Raw genomic sequence first — 14526 nt, 5'->3', positions numbered from 1 at the left:
ACCGAATTGAATTTTAGTAACTATATAGTATGCTGAATTGATATAAGTATGGGAGAAGTAACTACGAGCTTGAAACGATTGAATTACGATGTCCAAAAGTCTCGTACGAACCATAGGAATAGTTAGGATACATATGTCATGACATGGGATTCCGATATGTGATTTCGTGTAAGACCACGTCTGGAACGTTGGCATCGATTTGAGATCTACATGTAAGACCATTTCTGGGACATTAGCATCGTGTATGATTTCGTGTAGGACCCTGTCTGGGACAGTGGCATCGATATTTGATTACATGTAAGACTTCGTCTGGGACGTGTGCATTATACGAGCTTTTCGAGCTATCCGAGTATCCTTATTGATTCCAAATGGCTCAACGGGCAATTTGAGTTAAGATCGAATGTGAAATCAAGTTAAATGGTTTAGGTATGTATGATAAATGTTCATGAAAATAAGGTAAGTATAGTACTTGAGATGATGACATAAACTATGCATGTTAAAGGTGTGATCATTATGTACATGAAATTGGTCATATTCGGCCATGTTGAAATAATCATACTAATGTTCATTTGATAATTTATTTGCTTATGACTTACTAAGCTTTTAAAGCTTGCTTTGTGTGTTCTTTCCATTTTATTTTAGATCATCAAAGCTAGCTTGGACTTTGGGATTGTCAGGAAATGTCATTGCACTATCGACCATCTCATTGGTATTTAGGGAAGCTTTGTATATATGATGTATGGCATGTATAGGTTAGTGTCATCTTGATATATTTTCAGTTGTGGTTTTAGCCAAGTGATTTGGCTTGTAAATGTTGGTTTGAATTTGGCCATTTAATTTGGCTTAAGTTATGTGTTTGATAAGTTAAATATATGTTGTATATAATGCTTTATATGTTAGCTTATTTGGTGTGATTATGTGTTGGTTAGTTTGATAAGTTGTTAATTGAAGTGTTTATGCTTGGAAGCTAGTAAATTGTGGTTTGATTATTATATGGTATATGTTGAATTATGAAATAGGTAATAAGTTGATGGATAAATATGATGTTTTTTTCATTGTAAAATGGTATGTTTTGGTTGTGGAATTGAGTAATTGAAATGGTTGATATCAGATGGTATAATATGTGATAAACTGGCATGTTTTTGCTGCATATATATGTTTAGAAATGATGCAATTTGATGTGATTTAGGTATGCTTGAGGAGGGTGACAAGTGTGACTTAAACCAAGTCTATTTTCACTCCACACGGCTGAGCACATGGGCGTGTGGCTCGACCGTGTGTGACACATGGCCTTGGTACACGGTAGTTTGTCCTCTGGGGTACCCTACGATTTAAAGTCAGAATACCCTACAATTTTGAGATGGCCTCAACACACGGGCATGTCTATTGGTCGTGTGTGGCACACGGGTTGGCATATGGGCGTGCGGTCAATCGTGTAACCCAAGTCAGTAAACCCCTTAGATTTCACATGGCCTAGCACACGGACTGTCCTCGTCCGTGTGGTGCAAGTCAGCATGTATGCCCTATTTTGACACGGCCTGTGACACAGGTGTGTCTGGTACCCGTGTGATGCACACGGCTTGTTCACACGGGTATGTGATCCTTATATCTTTGAATATTTTCTATGTTTCCCAAAGTTTTTGAATGTTATCAGTTTAGTCCCAAACCCCTTCAAGCATGTTTAAGGTCTCGTAGGCCTATTTAAGGGACATTGTGAATGTGATTGATTGTGAATTGATAATGTGTAAGCTACGTATGTGATATGTTGTAATATGTTATAAATGGTTCGGTAATGCCTCTTAACTCTAGTCCGGTGACAGATACGGGTTAGGGGTGTTACAAGATCAGGTTAAGTGTGTTACAATCAGTAACATGCATATTTCACTAAGTAAAATATCTGGAAGGACTTAATTTGCTTTTGAAACTCATAAGAGATCGAGTTGCCATGGAAGTAATTCTGAACATGTTAAGCATGATGAAAGTAAATTGAATTAATTAATATAATTATCCTAGCCCATTTAATGTTGATTGTTTTTGTTGCTAAAGCCTTCATTCATACATTTAGTTAAATTGCATCTAGATTAAATTGTATTAGGAATCACTATTTGCATTCAATTAAATTTAATCATCACTATCCAAATATATTGAGTTTTTACATCAAATTGTTAATTATAATTTTGCACTTAATTAATTGATTAAGCTTATACAGTCCATGTGGAGACGATAACTCATTTTTTCTTACTTGTTACTTGAACGACTACGTATACTTGGGTGAACCATGTTACAATGCCAAAAAAGTGTAAGCCCAACATTTTATTTGAGAACGAAAAGACTTTCAAGTACATGAGGAAGTTGTAGGAGACTTAATTGTCTTTAGGACCACGCCGAACGTGAAACATCGCCAAGACATAGTACGTCAGATCTACATGAATACTGTTTAAGTAGATCTGTATTGGGTTAGTTAAGAGTTGTTGGGATTCTGCAGCATCAGAAGTAGTGATTAGAGTAAAGAGCAGAGTAGAAAGATATATTAAAGATTGCTTGTACATTAAAACAAGCCAACTAAACACATCATCACAGCGACATGGTTGGCCACTTCTCAACAGAAGTCAGTTGGATTGATTTGACCTTCCCCATGACTTGTTAATAGTAAGGTAAGCCTTTGCAAATTTTCTTTTACCTACCTTAGATTTTGTAAGGAAATTATCGAGACAGAAAATATATCTATGGGAAAGGAACATTTTAGATGGTTTTTCTATCTACTTAAAGTTTAGGTTCTTCTTTCCAACCTCAACATTCTCTTCTTTTTCGTTAAGATTGAACTAAGATCTCATTTAATGAGTAGATGATTCAGCCTTCTGGTAAGTCTTACAGCTTTGCACGTTACGATTATAGAAGGGATGTTACAAGAAATCCTTACTTAGGGGTCACACTAGTTGAAATATTAGTAAAATGTCTGTAATGGGGATTCTAATGGAAATCTTATAATCTTTAAAGTAGTTGTTGTTGCTAGTTTGGGACAAATATTGGAAACAGAAGCTCTAGGCTAAGGTTAAGGTAGGTATCTAGTGAGTCCCTAAACCTGACTTCTACATGTCATGTAATTATGTGCATATGTGTTTTCTGAGAGGTATCTACAAATACGTAAATAAGGTGAACAATGTGTGGCATGATATGACACTGTGTGATATAATATGTTGTTTGTGTATGTGTGGTCATTGCCTAATACTTTCCTATTATATGATTCCAATATGTGACAAATCTAGGTTATGAAAAAAGATGAGAAAAGGATTTGTTTCTGTAGCCTTCGGTAGGGCAGGAATATTGCTTACTGGAGATTTATTGTGTAACCTCCAGTAGGGCAGCTATAATGCTAACTAGATTGACATATCACTAAATAAAGTTGTTGAAATTCCATGGCCATGACAATATATGATAATACATTAATAGGGCATGAAGGTATAAGACCATGTGGGAGAAGCCCTACGGCATCCACAAAGATGGTCATTTGGGACAGTAAACACGAATTATCTGGAAAGCCTTTGTGGTGAATTCTCTTGAAAGCCTTTAGGGAAAATTCTCTAGAAAGCCTTTGTGGCGAATACTCTGTAAGGCCTTTGTGGAGAACTCTCTGTAAAACCTTTGTGGTGTTCTATTTAGAAAGCCCCAGTGACAGAGTTATATGGGGAATACTTGTGACAAGTTTTCTAGAAGGTTTGTATTATGAATTCTGCAATGCCTAAACAACGAGTTGTTATTCCACCCTTGTGGTAAGCCCTAGACATGCCTATGAGGCATTATCTGAAAGAGTTATCATCTGTGAACCCGTTTAATGATTCCATCATGGTGATACTCCATGACATAAAACTTAGGGTATTTGGAATATTGGTGGTGCAAGTGACCACCAAACTTGGAATTTTTTAAGTTCAATATTGAAGTCATATGAAATTCTATCGCTTGAATTAAAATGTTATATTCTTCAAAGCAAGTTTGGTTATCTAGACTGATTTGAAAATATGATGTAACTGGTGTCCTGATAATTGTTGGATCCTGTAAAGAAATACATCAAGAGTAGCATCCGTTGAGTATTATTCTGAGAAGTGTATCCAACTACTATTGGCTCAAAAATTGTGTAAGAGATGGTTAAGTATAGATATTGGCGTATGATTATTCACCAACTAGGAAGTAGAAAAGTATCCTCCAAGGTTTGAAAGGATGTCCAGAATCTTAAAATCAAGGATTTCAGCAGTAATATTAAAAAGGTAAATACTGGTTGAGACTCATTATGTTCCATTGAACTTATGGGTGTTTATTTGCCATACAAGTTAGTAGGTTGCACCAATTCGCTTGAGGGGACCAAGCCAGAGATGGGCCATAGTGGTATATCGAGGGCAATATTATGCATATATAGGGACATTTTTAGAAAGTTGTTTTCAAATGACAAATATTAATACATGCTACGAATATGTCTGTTTAATCAAACATTTATGTTGTAAGGTTTAATACTACCCCTGAAAGTCTGGAACAAATGATAAATGTTTTATTAAACCCTTTTGTCTTAGAAAAGTTTTTGAATAAATAAGAGGTACATTCAATATGGTTTTGGCATATTGTAAAAAAAGTTTAAGTATGTAAGTATTGTGACATCTTATGTTTGGATTCGGTAAATCGGGTCGGGTATAGGGTGTTACAATTTGATATGAAATATGAAACTTTGGATAGGTACCTTTTTTGAAATAGTGGTTAATTAAGATACAGGGATTGAATAGTAAAAATGGTAAAAGTTCAATTGCCAAAGAAATTGTAATTGGTACTTTAAGTAGCGCTTAAAGTAGCAATTTTTCCACTATATGAATGTTAGTAGACGATGGAAAATACAAATAACATATAAAAAACGAAAGGATAGATTTTGTACAAAAAAAAAAGAAGAAGCATTATAACCAATTTCTGTATAAAAGAATGAATGTTAGCGATGTTGAGGCCTTAATGTATCCCTCAATACGAAACATGTTGCCTTCGTATGCCCTAGGTTTCTATAGTACTCACATAACCTCTGTTGATTGTCTCTCCCCCGAACATCCATATTGGTGTGTATCCGAGTAGAAGTCAGACGACCTTTCGAGACGTGATGTAAGTTCATATTTGAGGCCAACTCGAACGGTGTGTTGGACACTGGCAGCCACATACTCTCATCTAGGACAGGTGGAAATTTAGATCTCCATACATTGTACATGCATTCTAGTCTGTACACATCGTTAATATAAGGTGTGTACTTAATTTGTACATTTGCACAAGTGACAATTACATGTGCGCATGGAAATCAAAGTGCCTGGAATCTTCCAAAATCACAAGTCCCTTCTGGTATGTCAACATGGTATGATGCCTCTGACATGTCTTGGTCGGGCATAGTGTACTACGTAATTCAAAATCTCAAGTTTGGACACGAGTGACACACTACGTACATAGTGCTCACTTCCTCTATATTTCATCTAATTTCTTTCATAAAATCCTTGCACCAAACGTGACCGCCTACTATCTATCCAACATATGTCATAGCCCGTTTTGGAAATAAGGTAGCTAGGCGAAAATATGTTTCTTTGACAACCGAGGTTATCAACAAATGATGTGTCCCCTTCAATATGAAATTTATACATTCCGCTAGGTTCGTCTTCATGTGCTCATACCGTAGATTCCCGTCATATGATTGTGTCAACTATTTGAAGGGTATATTAGTGAGGTAGTTTGAACTACCACTGTTGATGGAGCACAAGTTATCCAACATTTCATGGAAACGATGTTGGACAAGCTCATACCCTATCAAAAAATATATACCATGAATGCAAACAATAAATGATATATGGTTTAGCATGATGTTGGACACAATGGGAGGCTACGTACCCATGTCGATGCATTGATCTCGCTCACTTTTCAAAGGTCATTTTCTGTGGTAGTTGAAGCCGACAAGTCGTATATAGTACCTATGGTGTGTGCGATCCCAAAGGCTACCATGTCGTTCAATAGCGATCAATATTATGGGTCCCCTGTCAAATATGACACATATTTCAGGTTGCAGGCAAACATGATGGCGCAATCAACTAAGGAAGAAATCTCAATCATCTACATTTTCGGAGGGAGTTATTGTAAACGCTATCAGCTGAATCCTCCAATTACCATCCTTGGTAATGGCCATCAACAATCGATGCTCATACCTCTCATACAGCCAGATGTTGTTAATCTGTACCAAAGGCTTGCAGTGTCACAAAGCTTCCCTGCATTGATCGAAGGTCCAAATTAATTAATGGAATACTCTTTTCCCAAGGACCAGGCGATTGTCGAAGTATGCTAGGTGCATTTCCAGATTGGCTATGAAAGCTAATACCGACCGATCCTGCACCTAACACTATTGTCACAAATTGTTGTATGGCCTATCCCATCCATGTTGCAACTTATCCACAGCCTTTTATTTTGTGACCCGTGCCTTATAGTACGATGGCGTGAAATCATACTAGCTACGGATGTTGGCAATCATCACTGGGACGGGAACCTTAGGACTTGCTTTCACTATAGGTAGAATTATGTCAAATATTATATCAGAGTCTAGCCTTGAATGATCTTGACTTACACCTACAAAGTACGAGTTAAAATTCTGTTATTGGCAAAAACGAAAACCCCAGTCAGGTCACATTATGTCAAAATATTGGTTGATCGCATCACACACCTGTGCAACACAAGTATGTGGACCAAAATACTTCTTTATCATCCACAAGCCTGTAGTCTTTTGAAAAGATGCCATGATTTTCCATTCGCATGTCCTATCGTGCATTGCACACTTTCCATCAAATTTATCTGATCAGGATTTTGTGACGTGATAGTTCATGTCATTCCTGAAGTTGTACTGCTTCAATGTAACAAGAAAAGCATCTTTGCTGGAGTACTCCATGCAAACTTCCAATACCCGGACATTTGATGATGAGCTTGTATGGCCAGGTGTTCTGTGCAAGAGCTATCAGAACTTTACACCACCCTCGGTGGAGAGGTTGATGTTGGTAATGAGGGGCAGAGGTTCATATGCCCTGAATGCAGATCTAGATCCAGAGCATTTTTTGAATCATCATTACCTGAACTACAAGGTTCTACTTCAGTTCGAACCTGCTTTGGTTTCGAAAAAAATGCTACTTCTGAACCATCCGGACCGGACTACCAAATTAGATCGATGTCTAACTCTGATACTTCAACAACATTCATTGCCCCTTCTTCCTCGGCTGCATATTCTTCCTAGGTTTCATCTTCATTGTCATCTTCAACCAAAGGGTTCGATGGACCCTCGACGGACTCGATCGTAGGGAGTAAGTCATCATTTTTTCTATACCCCATGTGCCTGAAAAAATCTACACCAGATTGCGAACTGGTGTAGGTTGATGGTCCCTTAGTATAAGTGCTTCCGCCCCAAGACATCTAACCACTAAATATAAAATCAAATGCAATAACTGAATGTTATTCCTGGGTGTCGAGGTTCAGGTTTCGCTCATACCCCAACTGATAGTAGCTGCCGAAGTTGAAATCAGTGCCTAAAATCGAAGAATGTCTACCATTAATGCTTCAAGGGAATCATACTAAGAGGTTTGTAACAAACCAGTGAACCTACAACTCAACCATGTGTAGGACTTTCTGCTCCTTCTTCAGTTCTCACATTAACCATAATAATGGTTGACGATGCCAGATACTTACATTGTAAGCTCTAAATTCTACCTCGACTCAAACCCACAACTTTCCTACTGATTCTAGTTCGTAGCTCACGCAATTGAATGGTACGGTTGAAAATCAATTCCACGGACTGAGCACCTATAAATAAGAGCCTGACTTCTGTATTCCAAATTTGATCATCGTAGTAAGACGGATTTCACTCGTCAATTCATTTCAATTTTTTTAAAAAAAATTAGGTATTTAGAACAAAAAATATTTAGATGGTTCTTGGAAATACTAAGATAAATTGGCTTTTTCAGCACCTTTTAAGCTTTACTTCATGTAGTTTTTAAGTTTCAATAGATTTTATGATTTTTATTATAAAATAATTAAATTGAACTTAATTTAATAAAAATTTAGAATTTTATTTATTTTTATAATAAATTTACATAATTTGGTCAATTTGGAATAGTTTTGCACAATGGAAGAAAAAACAGCACAATAGTCAACTTGAGGAGATTGGATTGCTGCAGTATCCTTCGGAGCATATGAGACATTAGGATGGCTGATTATTTTACTACCATGGATGCCCTAAATCAGCTTCTTGTACCCATTCAAAAAATGTAATTGATCCAACAAAAATTTGGTCTAATTAATTTTCAGTCTGATATCGGAGAAAGAGCCTAAAGTGACCAATTGAAGGAGGATGAAGCATGAGCTTAAAGAGTAACCCAAAAGCCATCTAGAACCCAACCAAATCAGCTCCCAAAGCTTATTATAATATTTTCAAAAGATCCCTTAACTTTTTTCCAAACTCGTTCCAACCCCTCCTCTTTTTGTGCATTCTTACTTGTGGCATTAAGTTAAATTTAACAAAGCCATCTCAACCCCTCTCCCTACTATCAAGGGTCAAACATGGAAAGGAGGATTGATTGCTATTTTTAGCCAATACAAGTTGTCCTCTTCAAGTATAAATATCACCTCACCTCCTCTTAGATCACTCATTCATCACTTACTTCTCTCATTCACTCATCTATTCTTTTCTCTCCTTTTGTCTTTCCATTTTCTATTCTTTCTCTTTCCTATTTCCCATCTTGATAAAGAGCTAGAAAGCCCCTTAAAGTAGCAACAATCAAGCAGCAAGAATCAAGCATCTTAAAGGCATTTCATCAGCAGAACAAGTAGAGAGAAAGAGATGAATACTAGTTTGGCTTCGAAAAAACACCAGATTTGTCTTCTAGTTTCCCTCTCTACTTCTTTTTAGTTTTTTTTTTGTGATCATAAACATGAATGCTTATTGTTTTGGTGGTTCTAATTTAATTAAGATAACTTAAATTATATTTGTGTTAGATTGATTGCATTATATCCACTTAAATTATTAAAATCATGTTTGTGTTATTATATGCATTAGTAGTTTGTTCAATTAGATAAAATCATGCCTATGTTATACTTGCATTATAATTGTAAGGTAACAATTGAATTAATTATTAATCAGACTGAAATTGCAATTAATTTACAAAATATCTAATTGGTGCATGTTTAACTTCTTAAGTGTAAAAGTGGGTTAAATTAGCAATAGTATTAAACAATATTCTTTCCTTACATAACTTGTAAGATTGTTGTGATTAAATTTGTTTCAATACAAGAATGTATTGTTACTTCACTTTGTCTTATACTTACTTCTGAAAATTGATTAATTAATTTAACACAGGAATATGTTTGAAAGGCTGATTAATTGAGAAAGTACGTATATGCATTAGTTAACAAAAGACCAAGTTGCAATGAAATTATTTGTAATAAGATAAACATAGTTTTAATAATTCTAAGTTAAAGGAATGAGATTAATCTAACTCACTTATGTCATATTGATTAAAACCTACAAAAAATTGTGATTGGAATTATAGTTTAATTTTAATTGTTTGCTTAGATTTATTTTGCAAGTCACCTTTTCCAAAAATATATTTTTCCTCTACCAAATTGCTTAAACTTACATTTCATAAATACTTGCTTGTACAATCCCTATGTGTAACAGCCCAATTTAGGGCTTAGTCGGAACAGTGGTCTCGGGACCACAAATTTGAAGATAGAAAAATTATTCTTTTATTATTTTTATGAGGTTATAGTACGATTATATTAGTGCATGAAAAATTTGGTGAGTTAATTTAATGTTTTCAAGTCCGATTGCGAAAAAGGACTAAATCGCAAAAAAGGCAAAAGTTACATTTTAGTACCCAAATGTGTTAAATAGCTAGAGAATCAAAATTGAGGGCTTTTAAAGGGCAATTACACCCTTTTTAATAGTGTTGGCTGGCCATGTGATGGATTTTAAACAAATAGTCAAAGTATTAGGTAGATGATGTCATAATTTGGTGATAAAATAATGCCTAAAAGCCTAGCTATCATGTCCTTCTTCTCCATCTTCTTTCTTCACTGCAATAATCAGCAAAAATGGAGTTTTGAAAGATGAAAACTTGCAGCAACTTATTCCTCTCATAATGTAAGTGATCTTGATGATTTTCTTGGTGATTTTTACATTTTTAGTATGCTTGTTTCATAGGCTTTCAAATGAGGGGTCTATTTTGCAAAATGATTGAGAGTTTAGGGTGTTCCCATGAAAGGATTTGTGATATTTCTGAGTTTTTATGAAAGAAAATGAGTCCTAGTTGTGTCATGAACAACTTTTGTGAAGGAGTTTTCATGGAAAACACCTAAAAGAGATTATGTTGCATAAGTTGTAAATTGGTTGATAAATATGTGAAATAGTGAGAATTTGAAGTTGCTATTAAGAGTAAAAATAGTTCAGTTAGGCCGAGACACAAAGAAATTTGATAAAAATTAACTTTCCAGCATAGGGGTAAAATGGTCATTTTGTCAAAGTCTAGGGGCAAAATGGTCATTTTACCAAAGATGTAAATTTATGATTACCTAGTTGTAATTAGTGACTAAATGGGTGTATATTCTTATTATAGATCAAGATTTACCAAGTCTGAACCTAGATCGGGGCAAAGCTAAGCAATCTAATTAAGCCGACTTGTCAAGTACTTTTTGTAAACTGAGGTAAGTTGTATGTAAATAATAAAACTATATTATTAATGCATGTATTCAATTGTTATTGATTTGATATAGCATAAATTTCTAGAATTGGAGCTAAGTATATGTATTTATGATTGAGAATGTCGAAAAATCCAGTAAGAACCCTAGGAAATAAACCGGATATTCATGCCATGACATTGGGTTATGTGAGAGCCAATATAAGAACATGTCTGGGACATGGCATCGGCATTGATACGAGGGCTAGTTGAAGACGTGTCTGGGACATGCATCAGTCGTATCATGATAGCCCGTGTAAGACCACGTCTAGGACATGGCATCGGAGTAAAGGTGAGTGCCAATGTAAGACATGTCTGGGACATGCATCAGCTGCGATGATGTTAGCCAGTGTAAGACGTGTCTGGGACATGCATCGCCTAAATTTCGTGCTAGTGTAAGACATGTCTGGGACATGCATCAGCACGTATACACAATAGCTAGTGTAAAACCATGTCTCAGACATGGCATCGGCCTCGATGGAGATAGCCAGCGTAAGACCATGTCTGGGACATGGCAGCGGCAACTTAACCCATGTTTGAGGCTTATAAAATATCCGGTAGTATTCCAAAAGTTCAAATTTAAGAATTAAGAAAGAGGTTTAATAAGGAAAGTGTGATAATGTTGTAAGTGTTACAGGTACCTATTTGGTATGTATGAGTAATGAGCTCGATTAGAAAATATGATTTGAGTTGATGGTAATGAGTAAGTCTAGTTTATACTTACCTTTGAGCTATGAGCATAATTGATAAATAGTGAAGTTGTTGTTGTATATATATTTATACGCAACTTACTAAGCTTTATGCTTACTCTTATTCCTTTCCCTTTTCTTTCAGTACTGCCATTTTGCTCGAGGATCCCTTGAAGTTAGAGATATCGATCATACTATCAGCCGTAATACTCGGTATAGTTGGATTTATATTTTTGATTATGGCATGTATAGGGCTAGACTAGGGAGTTGTATTATTGAGAAATTGTTTATGTGTATTGGCTTAAGATAAAAGCCCTTCATTTTGTATTAAGCCTAGATAATGGCTATTATTCATTTTGGTAAATGTATATGATGTTCCTTCTATGGATGAATTAATATCTTCTAGGATGGAATTAGCATATTGAAATGATCTTGTGTAGGTTGTGCAAAATGGGTAACAAAATGGCTTGGAAGATAGCCTAGTGTGACAGCCCTATGTGACCCTAGTCGGAAAGTGGTTTCGGGACCACAAAATCGAGTCGTAAAAATGATTAATTGTTATATTCTATGCTTATTATGTGTGTACATGCATATGTCGACGTTTCATTCCCTAATTTTTCCAATTGCATGAGAAATTATTAAATAGGGATCAATATGAGACATGGTGAAATATGATAGACTAATTTTAAATGGTTTATTAGTGCATGTCAACACAAGGGTGGGCTTGCATGTCAAATTGCCCAATTTTCTTTATAGTGGCCGGCCAAGATGGGTGTTGATGGGCAAATATATATGTTTAATTAGTTATTAAAATAAGAAATGGCATTATGTGAGAAAAAATTAATATTAGTGAAATAAAGGTAAGAGTGTGTTCATCTTCCTTACCTTCTTGCAAAGCCGAAACAAAAGGGGAAAGAGGAAGGAATTTGTCTAGGGCATTCGGCTATCTTGGAGGTTAAATAAGGTAGGAGTTCATGTTATTTCTATTGATTTTTATGAGAATCTAGTAGTAGTCAAGCTCTTATTGTAACCCATATGTTGATTTTTCTTTAGTTTTGGTGACAAATTGTGCATACGGTATTATTGGATAAATGCTAAAAGGATGGTGTTTTGATATTTTGGATTGAAATATTAGAAAGGGGAAAATATGAGCTACCTAAATAGATATATGTGAATTTAAAAGATGGTATGAACAAATGTGGAGTTTTGCTAGTTTAGGATTATTCGGCCAAGTGTTTATGTGGTGGAAATTAAGTGTTAAATGGAATGAAAATGATATTATATGGGGGTATGTATATTTGGCCATATGAGTAAATATATAGATGATGTTAAATTTGATTATGTATAATGGGCCATATAGAGTACACATTGTGATATTAACTTTAATTCTCTATAATTGATCAAGTGGGTGATATTGGTTTATATGGTTGAATTTGATTTATGAATATGTACCTTGAAATAAAATATATCATCGACTATGTTACTTTGGAAGTAAGAATGCATTCGGCCTTGAGACAATTTATAAGTATTAGTTAAGGTTCTAATGTTTTGAACAAGAATGGTTGTAAGATGAAACAAAAATTATTAAAATATATATGAGTAATTAACAAGGGTGGTTGCCGTGTATATAATATTTATGTGTGTTTTATTGAAATATTTATTGGGTTAATTATAGTAATTGGATCTTAGGTGATCAATAGCCGAATGGCTTAAAGTTAGTAAAAAGCATAAGGTGAATAAAAATAAAATGTTGCCGTATGCTTCTTTTGATATGAAACTATTAATGTTATGGGATATAAATAACTAGCAAGGTAATTAAACTAGTTGATTTATTTATTTAAGCTCAAGAACCTAAAGGAGAGGCGTCCAACAAGGGGAAATCGAAGGTCATCGAGTAGCCGACTTGGAATTATTTTACCCAACATAAAGTAAGTCACCAAGCATATATTTTGTATTGATCTAAATAGACATAATGTCTATGTAATTATGCCGAATGGAATGATAAATTTATATACATGTATGCATGTGGTGATGAAAGTGTTGAATGAAAAGAAAAGAGGTGAGATGTATTGAGTTGTTGATCTCGGCACTAAGTGTGCGGGTATAAACATTTATGATCATGAGATTGGCACTAAGTGTGCGGGTTTAAATTGTACAGCACTAAGTGTGCGAGTTTGATTATATAGCACTAAGTGTGCGAGTTGATTATATAGCACTGAGTGTGCGGACTTAATATATATTTTTGAATCACTATGGACACTAAGTGTGCGACATTATTGAGTCGATCACGGACAGCGGATCGGGTAAGTACCTTGAGTTCGTGACTAATAGGCGCTATGTTTATATTTGAAGTTGAGCTTGGTAAGTTTGAACCTATGTGACAATTATAATTGAAGTCACGTACATAAGATTTATCGTGGAATAGGTGAAAGGTCGTTTAGTTGTATGATTGTAACGAAAATAAAATGATGTATGAAAATGCCTCAAATATCCTATTGATTAGTATATGGAATGTGAATGCATGACTTGGTATGAGATTGAACCGATAGGTTTAAGGAACTATGGTATGGTTCGGTATGGATGGAGTAACTAGCCTCGTTCCATTTTGTTTCCTCTTGTGATAATGTTATTAATGGATGGTAGTGCATTGCTTATGACTTACTGAGTTATATACTCACTCGGTGTTTCCTTGTCACCTATTTTAGGTTTCTTGGACTCGTCTCTTTTTGCGTGATCGGGCCGTCATCGGAGTCATCACACCGGCTAGCAACTTTTGGTATCTTCTTTTTAGTCGGTCTAGGAGAACATTTCGGCATGTATAGGCTAATATGTTTTGTTGAAATTTGGTATGTAAACTTTTAGCCATGCGAAAATGGCATAAATGTTCGGTTGGATTTGGTTCTATAATGTTAGGTCGTAAGTCTTGGAAATTCGATTTTTATGCCATATGTCATGGTTGATTATTTTTGGTGTCAAAATTCATGATATGGCAATAGTGTAGTAGGGAGATGTTTGACAATGATTAGCCCTTGGCATGGCTAGTCATGATCATAATTTGTGATATG

This window comes from Gossypium hirsutum, chromosome A01 (assembly GCF_007990345.1).
Source record: "Gossypium hirsutum isolate 1008001.06 chromosome A01, Gossypium_hirsutum_v2.1, whole genome shotgun sequence".
Lineage (NCBI taxonomy): Eukaryota > Viridiplantae > Streptophyta > Magnoliopsida > Malvales > Malvaceae > Gossypium > Gossypium hirsutum.
Note: the sequence above shows the minus strand (reverse complement) of the source record.